Source organism: Haemorhous mexicanus, chromosome Z (genome assembly GCF_027477595.1).
Source record: "Haemorhous mexicanus isolate bHaeMex1 chromosome Z, bHaeMex1.pri, whole genome shotgun sequence".
In the NCBI taxonomy this organism is placed as follows: Eukaryota; Metazoa; Chordata; class Aves; order Passeriformes; family Fringillidae; genus Haemorhous; species Haemorhous mexicanus.
The window spans coordinates 21,426,104-21,442,216 of record NC_082381.1 but is presented as its reverse complement, the minus strand read 5'-3'; the positions used below and the strand labels follow the sequence as shown (position 1 = coordinate 21,442,216).

Genomic DNA, 16,113 nt, shown 5'->3' with positions numbered 1-16,113 from the left:
TTTTACCTTTCCCTTCCCCTTTCCACTCCCTCTTTACTCCTATGGTCTCTTATTTTCACAGAGAGAGGTTTTTATAACCCATGCCCTTCAAAGGGATTCACCAGCCCTTCATTAGCTCTGCCAGATGCTGTTTGAAGGTGTTGTCTCCGTTCTCTGAGAGGCATCTCTGCACCATCCTGCCCCTGCAGATGCTCTTGCTTGGTGGCAGAGGCTGTCACAGCACCGCCAACAACAACTGTGCAGCCAGAGCTGCAGAATTTGTCATTGCGGGCCTGAAAGTGCCAGCCCTGGATGGAAACATCAGTAGGAGCTCACGCTCTGCCTCCCCGTGCTGACAAATCCCTGGAATCCCTCCTGCTGTGCTCTGTGGCAGCACTGCCAGAGGAGGCAGAGGATGTGACAAATCCTTAGGGACACCTCGGGCTGGCTCTGGGCAGCAGGACCTTCCCTTAGCCCATGGTCAGTTCTGCAGACAGGTATGGCCACGCTCCTCAAAGCACTCCTTGCTTTTTGGGGGAAATCCCTTCAGCTTTAGTCATTTAAGGCTCTGGAAGGGGCCAAAGACTCAACACTCTTCTTCTCATAAAGCAGACGATGGGCAGTTCTTCAGCCCATGGAACTAAAACTAAATTCTTTTGGCCTAAGTAGCTCCCAAGCACATCTTTTGTGAGGGAATTACTTTCCCACACATGGGGCACTTTCCCTCTTTTGCTGCTAAGAAAATCCCAGTGTTTGATGCAAACAGCCCCAGGATGTTTTCATGAATAGCTCGGGAAACAGCTAACAATCAACCTCTTGAGGAAAGCAAAGTGTGTTTTCTAATGTAACCAATTAGTTTGAGTTCTGAAAGTTTTGCATTTGCAACTGAGGCCCCGTAAGCAATTCTAATTGTTGTCAGTAGGTGAGGTACTTCTGAACAAAGAAATAAGTTTTACATGGCATTTCTTAATGGATAATGGTCATAAAAAAGAATGGATATTTGGAGAGTGTGTTATTATAATGTGGTATGTTCAAGGTGTCACACACACACAGAGTGTACAACATCTCTCCTTTATTCTTTTGTTTTATAAATAACTAAATCTGAGAATTTTAAAGTTTTATTTGGCTTAAAAGGTAAAAGAGTCAGTAGTAAACACCTGTCTAGCCTCCTGGATCTCTGTTCTGGCCATCCAGGGCCATAGGGTGCCACCTCAAAAGGTATTTTTCAGTCAAGAGTAGCAGACATAGGCCCCAAGGCACCAACCTGCCCTCTTTGGTATCATCACCAATAGAAATTAGTTCCTTCCAGTTCCCAAATATCAAAACTTATGTATTTTTGCATGCAAACTATGATGACTTTTGCTGATGTTTGTAACATTTCACCATTAAGGTTTCTGAAGTTTTACCAAAGAGAGATGCAAATGTCACAGCAAGCATAGCAAGGGTGAAGGTTGAATCACTCTGAAAAAACCTTCTCTTGCTGAAGTATCCATAGAATCACAGCTTGATCCGGAGTGCACAGTACCACCTTACCCTGTCCATGAGCCATCCTGGAAATGCAGAGCATGCCAGCCCCAGGTCTGGTCCTAGTGCCCGAACACCAGAAGTTTATGTCCAAAAAGGAGACAAACAAGTCCTTTTTGGCTGTATTCTAATAAAGAGAGAGACCATGGGGCATTCTCCTGGGATCTCTCATATTTCTGGAGGATGCAGCCTCCTTTTTATCCTCAATTCCCGGCCCCATTTCCCTTCTCTCTTTCCCCATTGGCTGAGGTACTTGAGAGGTACAGACTCCCCGACACACCTGACACCAAAGATTTCCCTCTAATGTATAACCCTCCCTTTTATTTTTTAATTCTTATGGTATTTAGGGGTTTTTCTTCCCCATTGTTTCTTTCATCTTTCAATGTCTAATTCCGTTTATCAGCAAACCTAAAGTTGATTTGTAAAAGCCAATCTCTTTTTCCATTCATCATTCAGTGGAATCCCTCCCATTGTTTCTTTTATCTCCCAGTTCTAGTTTCATCTACCAGCAGAACCACAGCTTGTTTGTAAAGACAAATCTGCTATTCCTCTCACTAGCTATCCCGTAACTTGCCTTTCTGGGCAAACACAGAGGTTTCAGTTGCCACCTTTCAGAGACAGGAGCCTGCCAGACCAGGTTGAGCATTTAGCAATGTCTACTTGAGTTAACCTAAGTTTTCAGTCCGGAAGCCCAAGCTTATGAAGTGTGATTCCTCATTTGATTTCCTATATTCAATTTCCTATTTCCTATTTCCTATTTTCAATTATTCAGATCTACTCAAGATCTGTTCTCAAGATCTGTTGAGGACATGGAATGGTTTGGAAAGCAAACTAAGAAACAAGGTGCAAAAAAAAATTTTACAGGGCCAGGGAGAAAATGCTAAGGGGGAAAAGGGCAATTGTGTTTTTATTGCACTGCTAGTAGCTAGAAGTTGTAATTGCTGTGGGGTACTTAATAGTTTTTTCAGGTTGACAAATTGAGTCAAAAGTTTATTACCTCATTCCTGAAGCTGCACACTTGAAATTCTTCAAGTTCTTACATCCCCAGGGAGTCCTGTATGCAAAATAATTGAAAACACATTCTGTATCAGAAAGGAGAAACACACCTAAGCATCGTTGCAAGCATTGTATATATTCATGAATTCTCAAACTACTAGGTAAATTCTTGAGACATTTTTTATCTTTTGCTCCTGTGCTTATTGTTGTCTTATTTAATGTTCTGTTACTACTTGTATACTACATTCATCCTATCTCACTGCAGTGCAATAGTAAAGCAAATAATTACCTAAGGGATGAAAAGAGTCTATTCCTCACTATCTTGCATAAGGATGAAAGCGGAACATTTCAGGGATTACAACAACTTGTTTCTCTTAGTAGTAACCCCCCCCCCCCCAAAAAAAAAAAACAAACAAACAAACAAAAAGCAACAAGGTTTAAACACTCCTCAAATTCTAGTTCAAGTAAGAAGCTCACAAAGGGCACTAAGCCACGGGGACACGTGAACACCATGACCTCATCTCACAAAAATGAACCTACTTTTCACCACCAGCCAATTCAGGGACCCAAACTCCTTCCCCAGCCCCAGGTGAAAGCAGTGTCAAGGCACAGGGACCAGGAAATGTCCCAGGATGCAGAGATAGTGCTGCCAACAGCGCTGGCTCAAACACACTGAAGTTAGGTGTTGAGGATTTGTTGCAGATCGGAGAGTTTTTGCAGGACAATGGCCGTATTCAGCCGATGCACAATCCAGCCTGCTTGGGATAATGGACAATGGACACGTTCACAAACAATAATGGACATATTCAGAAAATGGGGTTGGTATATCCTTGAAAAAGATACAAGAAGAAAGAGTCATCTGGACTCAGCAAGTTTGTCAGTGAGCTTAGAAAGTAAGAAAAAAGAGAATTCATGGGTGGGACAGAAAACCACAGCCACACACGTGAAAAGTTAGATAATCCAATAAGCATCCAATTTTAGATGTGTGAACAGCTAGGGTTAACCAATCATGGATTAGCTAGAGACGTGTGGACAGTAGAGAATTATTACAAATACAGTCTTTTTAGAGATAATAAATTTGGTTTCACACGATCATATTGGTTGTGGTGTGATGTCCCTGAACCTCCACATCCCGCATTTTCCCTCCCACATTTCCAGGAGAGATCGCGTGCAACCCTGAGATGGACTCGAGGACGGCAGTTTGGCTGCTGTGCAGAGGATCAGAGCCAGCCTTCGAGGAGTGGAGAAGCCGGTCAAAAGTATCCTCACTGCCCCGGTGAGAGGAAAAGGTTACTGGAGCTCCAGTCGTAGATGTCCTGAATCTCGCCCTGATCAAGGTGAGCGGCCAGGGAGGAGATGGGGTCTGAACATGAAAGGGAAGGTGTTCACAAACTCCTCCAACATATCCTCTCTAAGAGAGAATATAAGTAGGATGCTTCCAATTTGAAGGGACTATTACACTGGGCTTGGGACCATAATCTCATAGCAGGAGCACAGGCTGCTTTTGAGGTTTCAACATGGGAAGCTGTGGGGTGAGGGTTGTGGGACTGCATTGCATCCGGGGGGGCATGAGGCAAAAGAGGCGTCTAAGTTTGCTACTTTGTGGAAAACTATCATGGAGGTTTTACAGGCCTTAAAGGCAGAGAGGAAAGCTGCTGCTGCAGCTTGTGCTGCCCTTGCCTCTGAGTCAGAAAAGCCTCAGGCATTTCCAGCAACTTCAGTTCAGCCACTGTTTTCTACAACCTTAGATATTCCCTCGCGCAGCCCACAAGCCCTCGGCTCAGCATCGAGCATTACACCAACTGCTCCTCCAGCTCCTCGTGAGAAAGAGGAAGCTGCTGCCTCTTCAGAGGTGTTGGTCTGCAGACCAAAGGATACTTGTACTCGCAGTGCAAAAACCTCTTCGGGTCTGCAGAACAAAAGACTGTTCTACTCAGAGTGAAAAAACTGCTGATAACTGTAACTTAGAGACTAAACATGCTGTAAAGGATAAGGAAGGAGATGTTGTTATGAAAATACTTCCGTTGAAGGGGATTTAAGATCTTTAGTGGACAATTTGCAAAAATTGGTAATTCAACAAAAGGATTCAGTTGTCCCCAAAAGAGACTATTCTTTTGAAAAAATGGATCTGCCAATGATTGTGGGTTCGGGCAGACAATCAGGAAAGCGGTTGCCACCCTCTCATTTTGTCTCTGAGCCAGCATCCAAGCTGGTTAAACGAAATCCTCCCTCTCGTGCTGTAAAGAATGTGGAATTAGAATTGGAATGCGACCCTGAAAGAGAAGCAGCGCAGAAAGGCAAGCGGCAGGGGGTTATTACAGAAGCCATTGTAGAAGGGACTTTTCTCACAAATGATATACAGGCTTTTCCTGTAGTAACTAATGCTGCAGGTAGAGTCTTCCAATTCTTTCGATTGGAAGATTTTAGAGAGGGTAAAAGCTGCAATCTCACATTTTGGTTTAAAATCCCAGCTTGCACAGTCACTTTTGCAGTATGTTTTTACCTCTAACACCTTTATTCCAGCTGATGTGCATACCCTAATCAGGCTTATAATGCCACCCCACCAGCAGGTGATGTTCCACAAAAGCCGGGAGGAGAAGTGTGCCCAGGAAGCAGCACAGCCTCGGGCACAGGGTGATCCTCTGTATGGTTTACCAGCACAACAGGTACTTGGCAAAGGGCCCTGGGCTACTGCCACTGCCCAGGCTAGGAGCATTGATGAAGTTTTACAGATGAGCCAACAACTAGCCTATAATGCCATTCTTGCACTTCCAGATGGGTTACACACTTAGTCTTTTACACAAATTCGCCAAGGAGGGAGTGAGGACTTTGATAAATTTGTGGACAGATGGCATGAGGCTATTTATGATCATCCCGATTTGGATTCAGACACAAAGGTACGATTGTTTAATATGCTGGCTTTTGACAATGCTAATGATAAAACTTGGCAGATTTTGGGAACATTAAAAAAAGGGAGCTGATGTTACAGAAATGCTGGAACTGATGGCTAGGACTACAGAAAGGCAAAAGGCATCCTATGTAGCTGCTGCAGTACAGGGTGCAGTAAAGCCACTGATTTCAAAACTGCAAAAGAAAGCAGAGGGAAAGAACATTAAGTGCTTTGGGTGTGGCAAAATCGGACATGTTCGGAGTCAGTGTCGCTTTGCAGTTATGAAAAAATGTTGTTCTCTCTGCAAAAAAGATAAACACAATACTAAGGATTGTTGGTTCCAGGGAAACTACCTTGGAAATGCATTATCTCCTCGCGTGCAGAAACAAATATGGAGAGCTGCCTGGATAGCTCAGCCTCCCACCGTGGAGGAGGAGGGGGACTTCACTCACTCAAATCAACAGTCAACAGTCGGAAGTGCCAGAATGGACTTGGGCACCGCAGTAGACGTCACCATCACGGACTCTGCTGCGCACCTGATAGACGCCAATGTAAAAGGACCCTTGCGGGGTGGGCTTAGTGCTTTTCTGTTAGGGAGATCATCTGCCAGTAAAAAGGAATTGCATATAATCCCTGGGGTATTGATGTGGACTATCAAGGGGTTGTTAAATTATGGTTAGAACATATTCCCTCCTGTATCTATTCCCAAAAGTTCACAGATTGCTCAGCTTATTCCTTTTAAGTCTTGTGTCCCCTGTACAGGCGACAAGGAGCAGGGAACAGGAAGCTTTGGAAGCAGGAACAGGAAGCAGATTGCTGTTGGAACTCTCATATCCACAGTTTCTGGCTGGATTGCTGTGTTTTACCACAGACAGCCCTGGAGACAACAGTGCAGACTCCATCTGCAGTAAAAGGGGACTTTGTTCCAGCTTTTCCCTTGGACCAGCGTGCAGCAAGCCCACCTGGGCCCCATTCAGGTCAGTGTGGGCCGGTAGTCAGCTTCTGCTGGGAATGTAAAGCTTTTCCCTAATTTCCACAGGGAATAATGGAGCAAACCCAGCTGCACCAACCCCCAAATTTCACTCTAAAATTGACAATTTTCATTTCCTCTATTCAAGCCTTGAAGAAAACAACCTTTACTTGAGTGAGCTGGAGGCACAGTGCCCTCCAAGATCATTCTTGAGCAGGACAGTATTCCAGGGGAAGATTGGCAAACCCAGAGTTTACTGGTGCTTAGGAAGCCTTGCAAAACCTTCCCACGGGCGGTGCTCTGGCACCCTCCTGAGCTCCTGGAGCCCTCACTCACCTCAGGCACAGTTTGGACAACAGCAGGGGAGGGTTCCGTGAGCCGTGGGGACAGAAGGAGGGAAGGCTTTGCAAACACTGCCACGAGGGCAGGGCTGTTTTCATTTATGGTGCCAAGAGGTAGTACATCATCTTTGATTGAATGGGAGGTGCGGAAGGGCAAAAATTCTCAGTGATAAGGAGAGAGTGTCTCCAGTCACACAGCAAGGGAAGTGAAGGGGAAAGTGCAATCTGTATTTCATGGGAGGTGTTCAGTTTTTAACAAAATATTTTTGTGGAAGACGTGCCGAGGCAGTGGTGATTCAGAGCATTTCATCAGACTCACAGAGTATCCCCACATCTGCTCGGCCACATTTTCTCTCTTTTTTTCCTTGTGAATGATTGCTCCTGACAGGGTTGCTCCTGTTTGGAGTTCTGCTCTCAGTGGAGTCCTGGAGTTTTCTCAGAAGGCCTCTGCAGCGAGTTCTGAGCCAAGGCGTGGCTCTGCTGCCAGCCCAAATCTGCCCTTCCCTTGCCCAGCCTGAGTGCAGGTGGGGCATGTGCTGGCCATGGCCGGAGATTTCCATGGCCAAAATCCTCCAGCATTTCCATCTGCTCATGGCTTTGGGTAGCACAAATCACACAACAGCCATCGCAGCTGACAAATGGCATTTCCTGCAGATTGCCACAGCCGCACTGCTGATACACAAATCTACCAGAATCAATTTCAGTTGAAAAATGTCATTTATTACAAACTGCTACACCCATGCTGACAATACAGAACTCAACAGATCTCAATTTAAGGTAAAACCAGCAATTTATTAGATTATTACAACCTGTCTATGTAAAAATATACAAATACCAAGTTCACTTAAGCAAACTTGATTTATTGCTAGCCTCTACTATACACAACTCACTATACACAAAGATCAATTAGGAGTTTAACAACTTAATTTATTACATATTATTACAAATGCAGACCCCATATAGAAATACAAAAATATGCATTCCCTCTCTAAATACCCCAACAAGAATTCAATAGTTATGCAAGTATACATCTTTAAGCAGAATTAAATACATACATACATGAACATATATTAAAAAAAATCTATAACAATCTACAGATGTAAATATAGATTAAATATTATAAATTATATAAAATACATATATAAATACTTCAACCACAACTATTTTTAAATATACAAATATTACTGTACCAGTTTAAATACCAATCCAACTGCATTCATACAAATATACAGCTATGCATCTGGACACAAATGTAAATATATTTAAATACAAATACATCAATATACAATTAAAAATATAAAAATAGCCATCTGTACCGATACAAATACCAATACACTAATTTTAAAAGATATATACTGAAAACTACATTGATAAATATAAACACCTACAAAGCTGTACACATATGGAAAAATAACTAAACACAGATATTACAACATACATAAAAAAGTAGATACCTATTTACACAAATACGTAACTGCAAACCTGTATGAATATATCCATACGTACATAGAGAGTACATTAATAAATATAACAAGATACATACAGAAATATACCAATACAAATAGCAAGCTACATATGAAAATATCAATGTAATTATTAGTTAGTCCATGCTAGTCCATATATAATTAAACAGCACAAAAAGCAGAAGGATCCCAGCTGCCTCATCTTCAAAGCCTCTTCCTCGGTCTCCTCCTCCCATGCAGAGCAGCTCTCCTGGACAGGGACAGCAGATGGGACATCTGGCAAGCAAAGGGAACACTGAGTGAGTACGGGGACGTTTCCCTTGGCAGCAGCTGCACTTCCCTCAGGGGAGAGGAAATCTCAGAGCCTCCCCAGGAGGGCTGGAAAGAAAAAGCAGGCGAGCGGGCCAGGCTGTGGTGAGCGCAGCCGCGGCGGGACCGTCCCGCAGACCCGGCAGCCCGGCACAGGCGGCACAGCTGCCGGGCCCTGCCGGCACAGCTGCCTTGGCCAAGGACAGCCCCTGTGCTGGCCGGGGCAGCTGCGCTGAGTGGCCCCAGCACGGGCAGGGCCCGCTCCTGCCCCGCCGGGCAGTGCCCACGGCCACAGCCCACACCGCCCTCAGCCCCACCCTGCCTGCCCGGGCCTGTGGCCTCACCCGAGCTCTCTCCAGGCTGGCAGCAGCAGGTCCCCGTTCCCTGCTCCTGCTGCTGGCCTTCAGCTTCTCCCTGCTGGCTCCCATCAGGCTCTGGCTGTCCACAAGGTCTTCCATGCAGCTGGGGCAAAAGTGGAGGCTTGGCAATTGGTTCCAAGGCCTGGCAGAGCTGCAGTCCTGGAGCCCTCTGTGCTCCCTGCTGGCTCCATCCATCCCTTCAGCCCCGCCATGCTCTCACTGAACCCCCAGCGCCCTTCAGTTTCTTCAGCCCCTCACAGTCCTCTCATCCCCTCAGTCCCTTTCTGACCCATCCCATCCCCCTTAGACCTGCCAGCCCCTCAGCCTGTGCCACATCCCTGTCACCTCAGTGCCACCATCGGCCTCAGCTGCCCCACAGCCCTCAGCCCCAGCAGCAGCTCAGGCTCCCCGTCCCTTCAGCGCCACCGCCCCCTCAGCCCCCTCAGCCCCCTCAGCCCCCTCTGTCTCACCGTCCTTCAGCAGCTCCTCAGGGGACAGTGCCTGGGGCCAGCGGCAGCTCCCACCGCTCCAGGGACAGCCGGGGCTGGAAGTGCTGCTCTGGCCGGCACGGCCGCCAGCTCAGACTCAGCACAGGGAGAGGGGACACAGGGGGCACAGGGGGAAAAGCAAGAGGTGAGAAAGGCAGCTGAGAGGGCAAAGAGGTAAAAATGCAGCCCAGGCCTACGCAAACAGCAACCTATTCATCTAAACATTCATATTCATCTTACTCTATAACTAAACGCATTTAAAAATGAAACTTCATCTATATTTTTTTTTTGGACTCTACACAAAAAAAATTAAACTCTGAAAATCTATAAGTGTAAATTTATAATAAAATCTATCATTTGTCTAACTGAATACATATCCTTATTTTACTCTACAGATCTATCAATATATGCTTATATAAAAAGAACACTCTAATCTATAAATAGATCTATACCCTTTGATACATAAAACCATAGGAATCTATAAACATATTTACAAGCAGAGGAATTCTACCTGCCCGATGGTCACGGGCTCTCCTCTGTCTCCTCCTGCCACGCAGGGCAGCCCTCCTGGAGATGTTGGTCAGATGGCATCTGGGAAGCCAAGGGAACGCTCAGTCAATATTGGCCCTTGTGCACCTTTCCCCTGGACAGCAATTGCCCTTCTACCAGGGAATGTCAAAGATGGCCTGAAAGGCAGACTCTCACTTGGCAATTTGAAGCCTGCCCTTAAAAGAACAGGGACCATTCCAGGTGTTCAAAAGTGTGTTCCAAAACATTGAAGGATCTCGATAAAATCTCAGCACTCGCAGCGCAAAGGGCACCCACGAGAGCCTGAATCACACACAGCCCCAGGTGCCACAAAGAAGCCCAGCCTTGTTCTTTCTCTGTGCTGACAGACAGACCTCAGTCCTCACTGAAATGCCTGAAGCTGAGGGCTGCTGGGAGCTGAGTCATGAACCAGCTCCATTACCAGGGCCATCTACCAACTGCCCCCTGCAGCGAGCAGCAGCTGCTCCAACTCGACCATCGGCTCTGGCAGGAAGGGCTGCGAGGGACAGAGCTCCCTACGAGGCCTGCAGGCTGCACCAGCTTGGCTAAGGAATGGATCCAAAGCGCTCCCTCTCTCCTCTTAGGTCTCCCTAATCAGGGCTCATTCCAGTTTTCCTTTCTGATACTTGACTGACTGTGATGTTTCACTTGGCTGGCCTCTGATGTTCTGCTCCTTGTTTTTCTGGTGGGTCAGCACCAATACCAGCAGACTGGTACTACACTGAGTCAGTGATCTGGACTTCTAGCCTGACTTTTTGCTCTTTTTTTCCCCTGTTCCTTCAAGAGTTGCTAAGCCTGGCCTCCCCTGTCAGCCTGCAGCAAATTTATCCACCGATTTCAGCACAAGGCTGGGACACCCAACTTGGTGAGACAACGCCCCCAAGGTCAGCTTTATTCCCTGCTCTCTTGCCACGGCACAGGACTCAGTGCCAGAGCCTCTGGAGAAGCGTGGAGGGCAGGGCTAAGGCAGCTTGTGCCAGTGCAGGATTTGAACTCAAGGCAGCAGGAAGCACCAAGCCTGCTCAGAGCAGCCATCTCACACCTCTCTAAACCAGTGAGGGCTCTGTCCTTACCAGGCTCCTCGGGCTCCTGGGAACCGTTCCTGCAGCTCTCGGTGCCAGATGCAGCTTCCTCTGCTGCAGCTCTGTCCACAGGCTCCCCTCCTGAGGAATCGGGGGCAACACTGACATTGTCCTGAGCAGAAAAACAGAAAGAAAGGAACCCAAAGATCACTCACTATTTTCCTGGAAACACATCAGGGATACGATAACTCTCCTTCTCCAATCCCAAAGGACATGGAGCACGGAGGAGGGAACACTGCACACACGGTTCACATGAGGAGCCTTTTAAACTCAGGATTCAGGTGGCCAAGGTGAAACTGAAGCTCTTACAAAATGACCTCTGAGACAAAACATGAGCACAGCAAACCAGAAGACACCAAGTGAGGGGACGTGCCCTCAAGCTCTGACCCTGGCTCATGCCAGAGCTGGGAGAAATCAGCCAGCAGAAAGCCAGGGGCTCTCCCTGCTGCCAGCAAGGACAGAGCTCGCTGCCAGCCCTGCCCAGGGCTGGGTGCTGCAAACCCCCACCCAAAGCACACATTTCTGCCTGGGAGTCTCACCCACCCCCAGCCAAGCGCTCACACAACCCAGCACAAGGTGGTGCTTTTTGGAGCCATCTGCTGCTGCCCCATGGGTATGATCCAGGCAAACATTTATGCACCCAGGGCATTCCCAGGATCGCATTTGTGATCAGGGGCAAAAATCTGGACATTGGGACAGCAGGAAAAAATAACAACCCAAAAGGCAGGAAATGCCAGACAACCAAGTAGTGTTTCTATTCCACCGAGGAAGTAAATGTCCACAATGAAACACCTGCAAATTACCTTTGGACACAAAGATATTCTCACTATGACCAGTTCCAGAATATTCATCTCTGCTGTGACAGTCTGGCCAACAGGACCCCTAAAGATCCTAAAGATGGTTCTGAACCTGCAACGTTTCCTTTTATTACGGAATAAAATGCTTCTGAAAACTGCTAAGTCTGACTTTACAGAAGACAAAAGTCATGCCACTTGAAAAAAGGCATTGGTAAATCCAAAGAATCCGTCTCCCCACCTTGAGTTTGTCCTGCTTCGTAATCATAAATGTACTGCAGGCAATGGGTCAGCACATGAACAGAAAGAGAGACATTCTTTGGCCAACACGTATAATATTCTGCAAAAGGACAGAGAGCTGCAGCTCCAGCCCAGCCCCAGCCACGGCTCTGGGAGCAAATACACGCACGGCAGGGCTCACACAGCAGCAGCAGCTACAGCTGCAGTCCTGCCCTTGCCTGGCCTTGGCCTTCCCACCCAAAAGAGGCACAGCCCACACCTGCTGCTGGAACAGAGGCACCTCTGGCATGCCCCTCCCTGCACGGGACACTTGGCCTTCAGTGGCAATTCTCCAAACACTCTTCTCTTCTTTCCCAGCAAGAAAAACCTCTTTTTCATTTCTTCTTCATTCCCTTTCTCAAAAATCTTTCTTTCGCAAGAAGAATTAAATAATTAAATCATGATGAAATAAGTTCAATTAAAGAAGCCTTTGCTTCTCCGCCATGTAACCACGTTTGAAAGCTCTCAGTCCAGCCCCTTTTATCCCCATCCAATGCAATTACCTGAGCAGAGGGAGATTTTTCAGACAGGGACATCCTGATCTCCCGAATCATCTTCTCCACAGCAAGGCCTAGATCTGCTGGCGACCATCCCTCCTGCCCAGGTGTGTTCTGTGCTGAGCTGCAGGCCGTCGATGCTGCACAAGCTGCACTGCCAGCTGGAGCGCTGGGCCCTGAAGTGCCCGGGGTGGCTGCAAGGATCCAAATGCGTTGGTCAGGCTCCACAATGTGGCTGGGGGACACAGAGCTCGAGTGCTGCCTTGGATCAAACATCACGGGAAGCAGCCAGGAAAACCAGGCAGAGAATCTTTTGGCCTCCTAGGTGCCCCTTCCCGGTAGGCTTGACAACTTCTGGCCGACAATGAGAGAGCCTTATGGAAAACTACTTCAAAGGGTCACTTTTCCTAACCTTTTGCAAAAGCGAGGCTACAAGTCTTTTCCTACCTCGTGGGTCGTAGGCTGGGGGCTGCTGCTCCCTGGGGAGCTGCCGGAAGCTGCAGGGCTGGATGCTGAGCACATCACGCTCGGCCGGAGGCAGCTGCTCCCCGTAGAGCTCCTGCAAGTGGCTGCGGGGCCCCTCCCGGCTGAGCGGCAGCGGCCGCTCCCCGTGGAGCCCGAGGAGATGGCAGGGCGGGATGCCGAGCACCTCCCGCTCGGCAGGCGGCGGCCGCTCCCCGTAGAGCTCCTGGAAGCGGCTCGGCCCCTCCCGCCGGGCCGGCCCCGGCCGGTCCCTGTGCAGCAGGTGGAAGCTGCAGGGCGGGCGCCGGGCGAGCAGCGGCCGCTCCCCGGGGGGCTGCTGCAGGCGGCCGGGCCGGGGGCTGCGCAGCTCCCGCCCGTCCGGCAGCGTCCGCTCCCTGTGCAGCAGCAGGAAGCCGCTGGGCGGGCGCCTGGCCGGCAGCGGCGGCCGCTCCCTGGGCAGCGGCCTGAAGCGAGCGCGCCCGTGCCGCCCGTCCGGCAGCGGCCGCGCCCCGGGCAGCTGCTGGGAGCCGCAGGGCGGGCGCCGGCGGCCCTCCCGCCCCGCCGCCGGCCGCTGCCTGTTGGCCGCGCTGCGGCGCTTGATGCGCAGCAGGAGGTTGGGGCGGTCGCGGCGAAAGCAGGGGTTGCTGTAGTGAAGCCAGGCCCCGGCATCGCCCGGCGCAGCCGAGCCGAGCCAGCCCGGCACCTTGTGGAAGCCGTAGCGGTAGAGCTGCCGCACGAAGCTGCGGAACTGCGTGGCCCGGAAGGTGTGCGGCAGCGGGGCCCGCCCATCGCCACCGCCCCTCTGGGCGTCGCCCGAGCTGAGCAGCTCTCGCTCCAAGAGGGAGCGGTCGATGAGCAGCCCTGTGGCCCGGCTGTCCCAGCGCACGGAGCGGACGCGGGGACTGTTGGCCAGGCGCCAGAGCTTGGCGGGGAAGGTGCTGGCGCGGAGCCCGGCGGGCAGCGGCAGCTCCGCCATGGCGTCGATCGCCGACTGTGGCCGCAACGCCCGCAGCGCAACGGCCGCGGCTGCGCCGGCGGCGCGCGGCCTGAGGGGGGCGCTGCGCTCGGGCCCGCGCGCGCCCAGCGCGGCCCCGGCGCGGGCCGGACTTGGCGGGGACGAGCGCGGCAGAGCCGGGGCTGCGGGCACAGCGCGGGCGGGGCGGCTCCGGGGCCGGCCGGGCTCGGCTCCGCAAACCCTCTCTTTCTCCGGCTGCAGTCATCCTGCTGCCTTTGCTTTGCAATGCAACCCCAAAGCACCAAGGCAAGGAAGATAAAATTGCCGCTTCCCAGCCCCGCTTGATGCCCGGTGTTATTCCTTCCCAGGTCCAAGACTTCTCATTTCCCTTCCTTCAACTCCATCAGATTCCCCTCAGGCCAGTTCTTTAGCCTGCCGAAGACCCTCTGGTTGGCAGGAGCATTTGGGCTGTCAGCTGCTCCTGCCACTTTTGTGTTCTCTGCAGACTTGCTGAAGGCAAACTGCTCCTCCAGGCGGGCCATGAATGAGGACATTAAAGAGTATCTGCCCCAGCATCAGCCCCTGGGTGTCAGAGCACTCGGGACTTGCCTCCAGCCCTACTTTGTGCCACTGATGACAGCCCTCATCCATTTTCCAGCCTTCCTTGTTGGGCATTTTGGCAGTTTGTGTTTAAGGCTGCTGTAGGAGGCTGTCTCAAAGGCTTGGGTAAGGCTGGGGTAGACATCATCCATTGCTCCACCCATATCCATCAGTCTGGTTGTCCTCTCACGGGCATTGGGTAGGTTAACCATTACTCCCAATCAACTTCTCCATTTGTCTGGCATGGTTTCCAGGATTAGTTACTCCATCCCCTGTCAGGGGATGAAGGCAAAGCTGACTGACCTGTATTTTCCTGTCCTTCTTACTCCCTTGGAAGAAATCAGTCTATTAGAGCAATTCTGGCTGTTTCTAGCTAGGCAATTCCAGCACAAATAACCAGTAAGAAAAATCAAGCTCTGAATAGAGTCTATTAAATTCTTCAAATGTCTTCTTCATAGAATATAATTATACCTATTTTTCCAAAGACACGTAACTTAGATTTTCTTTCAGGATTAGACTGAGATGATAGGACTTGAGAGCTTCCAGAATTTTGATATTTTTGTTGTCTCCAACTGTTTGGAAAACTTTTCGAACACGGTGCATAAATGTTTGCCTGGATCATACCCATGGGGCAGCAGCAGATGGCTCCAAAAAGCACCACCTTGTGCTGGGTTGTGTGAGCACTTGGCTGGGGGTGGGTGAGACTCCCAGGCAGAAATGTGTGCTTTGGGTGGGGGTTTGCAGCACCCAGCCCTGGGCAGGGCTGGCAGCGAGCTCTGTCCTTGCTGGCAGCAGGGAGAGCCCCTGGCTTTCTGCTGGCTGATTTCTCCCAGCTCTGGCATGAGCCAGGGTCAGAGCTTGAGGGCACGTCCCCTCACTTGGTGTCTTCTGGTTTGCTGTGCTCATGTTTTGTCTCAGAGGTCATTTTGTAAGAGCTTCAGTTTCACCTTGGCCACCTGAATCCTGAGTTTAAAAGGCTCCTCATGTGAACCGTGTGTGCAGTGTTCCCTCCTCCGTGCTCCATGTCCTTTGGGATTGGAGAAGGAGAGTTATCGTATCCCTGATGTGTTTCCAGGAAAATAGTGAGTGATCTTTGGGTTCCTTTCTTTCTGTTTTTCTGCTCAGGACAATGTCAGTGTTGCCCCCGATTCCTCAGGAGGGGAGCCTGTGGACAGAGCTGCAGCAGAGGAAGCTGCATCTGGCACCGAGAGCTGCAGGAACGGTTCCCAGGAGCCCGAGGAGCCTGGTAAGGACAGAGCCCTCACTGGTTTAGAGAGGTGTGAGATGGCTGCTCTGAGCAGGCTTGGTGCTTCCTGCTGCCTTGAGTTCAAATCCTGCACTGGCACAAGCTGCCTTAGCCCTGCCCTCCACGCTTCTCCAGAGGCTCTGGCACTGAGTCCTGTGCCGTGGCAAGAGAGCAGGGAATAAAGCTGACCTTGGGGGAGTTGTGTCACCAAGTTGGGTGTCCCAGCCTTGTGCTGAAATCGGTGGATAAATTTGCTGCAGGCTGACAGGGGAGGCCAGGCTGAGCGACTCTTGAAGGAACAGGGGAAAAAAAGAGCAAAAAGTCAGGCTA

The 16,113-nt window shown here is 49.9% G+C and overlaps 1 long non-coding RNA gene across 1 annotated transcript in view; it reads right to left on the bottom strand.

Annotated features, from left to right (window-relative positions):
* Positions 1 to 9,385, bottom strand: part of LOC132341734 (uncharacterized) — a 33,684-nt gene extending 24,299 nt beyond the window's left edge. The window contains exon 1 of the long non-coding RNA XR_009490291.1: positions 9,302 to 9,385. This is a non-coding gene — a long non-coding RNA (uncharacterized LOC132341734). The remainder of the gene's footprint in view (positions 1 to 9,301) is intronic.
* Positions 9,386 to 16,113: the final 6,728 nt, after the last annotated feature.